We start from the raw sequence: 5,135 nt of genomic DNA, 5'->3' as shown, positions 1-5,135 counted from the left end.
TTTCGACTGTCAAGAACAGATTAAAGGAATTTAATTTGCGAGGATATGTTGCAAGATGCAAACCAATGATTTCTGTAAAGAACAGAAAGCGCCGTCTGGACTTCGTCAGATACAATGAAGATCATGACTCTTCATATTGGTCAAAAGTGCTTTTTAGCGGTGAAAGCAAGTTCAATATGCTAGGCAGTGATGGTAAGCAGTACGTCCGTCGGAGGAAAGACGAGGAATTTAATCCTAGGTGCTCAGTTTCAACATTGCAAGGTGGTGGAGGTTCAGTTTTGGTGTGGGGCATTATTAGTACCAATGGTCCAGGGCCTATAGTTCGCTTGCAAGATCGAATTAATTCGACCAAGTACATTAATATGTTGACTGAGCATTTTCTACCCTACTTTGGTCGGAATTTGAAGGATAATCCCATCTTCATGCAGGATAATGCTCCCATTCACACAGCTGGTTCCTGGAAAAGCATGATATTCCGTGTTTGGATCGGCCTGCACAATCTCCAGACCTCAATCTTATCGAAAACGCATGGCATTACATCAAGCAACAGCTATGCAACAGCTATGCAATGATAAAATTTCAAATTTGGAAGAACTTTGGGCAAAAAGTGAGATGCCCTTTCCCCGGAGTATTGCTTCAGTCTAATTCAAAGAATTCCTAAAAGATTGCAGGCTGTCAGATTGCAGAAAGGCTATGCTACTAAATATTAACTAGTTCATTGTGTTTCTGTTGTATTTGTGTTGAATTAATGTCCTAAAGTTACATTTAAATAAAAATTTTCCATTGTGCGGACTTTCTTTTTGTCCGTTTTTTTTTAGATACTATCTGTTAAGGATTGAGTGTAAATTTCATTCAAATTAACTTGAATTTTTTTAGAAATACGAATAAAACCAATACCTTTGCTACCCACTCTATATGTGTATATATGTATGTACGCCTGTGTGTATGCGTGGGCATATGTGTACATGTGTGTATGCCTGTGCGTGTGCATATGTATACAATTGAGCAAATGGGCATATATATGAAGGCGTGTGCATCTGTGCATGCGCGTGCGTGTATGTGTGAATATGCGTGTATTCACATGTACGTATACGTACATAGCATATATATATGCGTAGTTGAGTACGCACCTACGTGCGCGTGTACATGTATGTTCATGTACATGCACATGTGTGCACATGTGTATGCGTGTGTGTGAATTGATTTCTCTGCTTTAGTATACTTTTTCCAATTTTCTAATAACTTTTTGTACGTGAAAATTAAAAAAAAAATATTGATGAATGTTCAATAAGGATTGCCAGCATTTTCTATTCTTTTACATTCTAGTCGTTAATATACTTTCACAACTTACTATGCATAACCTGATGCTTTTCAATCGTATTAAATTAATCACTGTAGATTAAAAGAGCAAATTCCAATCTAATATATATTCTATATACATATAAGAAACGTTGCGAGCGTGTCGTTATTTTTATGGCAAATGCTCGTCTGAGCTTCAATCTATGTTCCCCCTTCGCCAAACTTTCACGAAAAACACTCGTCTAGCCAAAACCACTATCAATAATTTCCCACACTCTTTATCTATGCCTAAACCTAAACGTAGATTCCATGAACAAAGCTTCTTTCTTAGAACTGCACGCCTGTGGAACTCTTTTCCGTTTGCCTGCTTTCCAGCTGACTACACTTTGATTGTCTTCAAGTCCAATGTAAACAAGTTCTTGATGAACCGTCCTCCTAAGTAATCCAATTTACTAAATTTCCACTACTTACGTTTACTACGCTATAATCCCATTGACTAATGTATACCCACGAACCCTTATCCTCGAGTGGCCTCCGGACCTTGATAAGTGATGACGTTTTTGTAAAAAAAATATGAGTAGTTCAGTACAAAATGTACAGCGAAAATAAATAATGCATATAAGGTAATAAAATAACTCGTGTATATATTTACACATGTTTCTACTTATATATATTTTTTAAATAAACTATAACAAATATAAAGATATTATATAAGTAAATACCAATGTAAATATATATAAAATATAAATAACCGAATGGGGGTGATAAGCAGTATAATGGATTCATCCGATTCCTCTAAACATACAGAGGTTTTTGTAAATAACACACACTTTCTCTTTTTTATCCTAAGGGCAAATATGTACGGAAGAGATGTTTTAAATAATAAATAGGCTAACAAAATTAATCTAAAGCAAAAAAAAACAAAAAAAAAAAACAACAACAACAACAACAACAACAACAAAAAAACAAACAAACAAAAAACAAAACAAAAACCCTCACTAGCTATTCTTGCTATTTAATGAAGGTGGAGTTTTGATCAGCATTGTTAGGGAGCCGTGATATAATATACTGTTTTGTTATAACATCCCAGAAATAGTTGTGCATGGTAAACAACTGGCGTCCCGAAAATCATATCAAGACGAGCGTAAATTTTTAGAAGCAAACAAATACAGTGATTGGAAAATATTACATGACTTACAAGCTAAAGAGTTTTCAAACGAAGAACCAGGGAGTAAAATTTTTTTTAAAATATAGTTTTTAAAGTTGAAAAACTTCCAAGGCCACACACGCACACACACACACAAATATATATATATATATATATATATATATATATATATATATATATATATATATATATATATAGTAAGTTATAAAATGTATATGGCGATTACGCTACACTGAATATTCCGCGTTTCATCCACTCTAGGACTCTTCAGGCTTATGCGCGAATTCTGTGGTTGTTTGTCGTTTTTATATGCGCATCTTCTATTGAGATTTTAGTTAGCCAATCAGCTTTCTAGTATCCACCGCGCCCTTCCTATCAGCCAATGAGCATACATTTATCGGGCGAAGGTCTATTTGACCTCTGGTTGACCTGTTCCTTTGTGTGTGCTCTATTTAGCCCTGATATTTAGTTTCTTGATCTGTTTTAAATCTAGGTTAGTGTTTTTTTTTAATATTAGTTTATATATAAATATATATACATACATATATGTGTGATCATTTATGTATATTCATGTTTATCTAATTTATTTATTTGTTTATTTTCTATTGTGTTTGTTAGTTTTAAAACTATTTTGTATCGCTATCCTAGAGTAAATTCTATCTTGTGAACACAGTTGTTTGCTATTTCTCTTCTACAGTTTAATAGATGTTGGGGTTCTTTAAAGTACAGGATAGAAAATTTTTCATGAAGGCATAATCTACATGGGTCGTCTAGGTCCCTACACGTGGTAGCTTGTCTTATTATTTTCCATTCGACTACCGGCGAATGTCCGCTTTCCTTGAGTTCCCAGTATTTATTCGCTAGTGTTATTTTCATACGGTGTTTTTTTATTGTTGAATGTACTTTTGTTGTCATAATATCGAGTTTTGAAATCTAAGGAAGTCATACGTATGTAATATTTCTTGTTATTCGGGTTTTCATTCGCAAATATTGTGGCCTGGTAAACTACGTATTGAGCACTTTTGAAGTAAATACTTAAAGTTTACGCATAAACTTATACTTTCGTATATTTATTTTATGTGAGTAAATTAAGTAGTTATATATATATATATACATATATATATAATTTTGTTTACAGAAAGTTTTAGATAAGTCGTTGGTACCGTCGGTTTCAAACCCGATAATTAGGGGCCAATACTCAGAGATGAGTATTGGTTGAAGAGAGCTTGATATGGATATCTAAAACGGTCCCTAATTATCGGGTTTGAAACCGACGGTACCAATTACTTATCTAAAACTTTCTGTAAACAAAATATAAATAATACGCTCCTATTTTCGGGGTTTCCTTATAATTGAGCACTCTGCTGGATTTCTCCCCCCCCAAAAAAACAAAAATCAAAGTAATTTTATATATATACTAGCATTTCAGCCCGGCTTTTCCCGGGTGTTTGGATGTGTGTGTTGAGCAAGAAAAGAAAGTGGTAGTAGGAAGGCAGGCTCGAACCCGTACCACAAAGGAGGAAAAGAACGGGGGAAAAAACTGACGTCTTTGTGGTTACGACCACCGCCAAACCGGAAGTGACGCATATTTAATTAAGGCTAGACAATTGAAAGGAGAGGATGACTTTCAAAAATATCGGCGAAAAAAAAGCGACCCCCTGTTGAAAAGTGCCCAGTTGAAGGTGTAGATATTAATGTTTTAAACCAATTTTTCGATATTTGTCGTCTGAAAGGTCGAACTTCAAAACGATACTGATCTTGTAAAAATCCGTCGCCTCTGTCGAAAGTTTTAGGCAGACATACATACATAGATACATACATACATTTATATATTGGTAACTTGGTGACCCCTTAATATTTATTGTTTTAGACTCAAATCCAGTTATTAAGTTAGATCCATGTCCAAGGTACCTATATATAAAATTTCAAGTGCTTAGACCCAAAATTGTCGGAGGAGTTTGGTAGAGTTCTCAAAGGTCAAATCGTTGAACTTTGACCCCTTAACAGTCAAATTGACAGAGTAATTGCGTAGGGAAATGTACACACAGGCACACACACACATACACGTTCACTTATATATATATATATATATATATATATATATAGATTAAACAAAAATATATACGTATACATAAATATATATGGAAATCAATTTTGTGTTTACTGTAAACTTTTTACGCAAATATTATGCAAGTATAAATCATGTAGAATATCTGCATGAATATAATTACACGTAATAGCTAACTAAAGATGATCATCCCATAAGGAAACCGAAAAAACTAATCGGGAATTAATGAAAATGAATGTTCAAAAGAATATGCAAATTAGCTAGATCTTTTGCTAGTGAATGCAATTCCAATACCCATTTATGAGAAAATTGTATTTTCTTTTTAAATAAATATAAAAGAGGGTTTTTAATATGAATATGAATACACACAAAAGGAAAACGAATTTATATGAGTATAGATAGATAATTATTTACTAAAATGATTAATGTCTTTGCTGTTACGACCACCGACAAACCGAAAGTGACGTAGGTTTAAATTAAGGCTAGACATTCGAAAAGAGAGGACGACTTTCGAAAATATCGGTGAAAAAAGCGACCTCTCCATCTAGAAAAATGCCCCATATGAGGCTGTAGAAATTAATGTTTTGAGCCAATTTTTCG

This window comes from Euprymna scolopes, chromosome 10 (assembly GCF_053919585.1).
Source record: "Euprymna scolopes isolate OS-2025 chromosome 10, ASM5391958v1, whole genome shotgun sequence".
Taxonomy (NCBI): Eukaryota; Metazoa; Mollusca; class Cephalopoda; order Sepiida; family Sepiolidae; genus Euprymna; species Euprymna scolopes.
Note: the sequence above shows the minus strand (reverse complement) of the source record.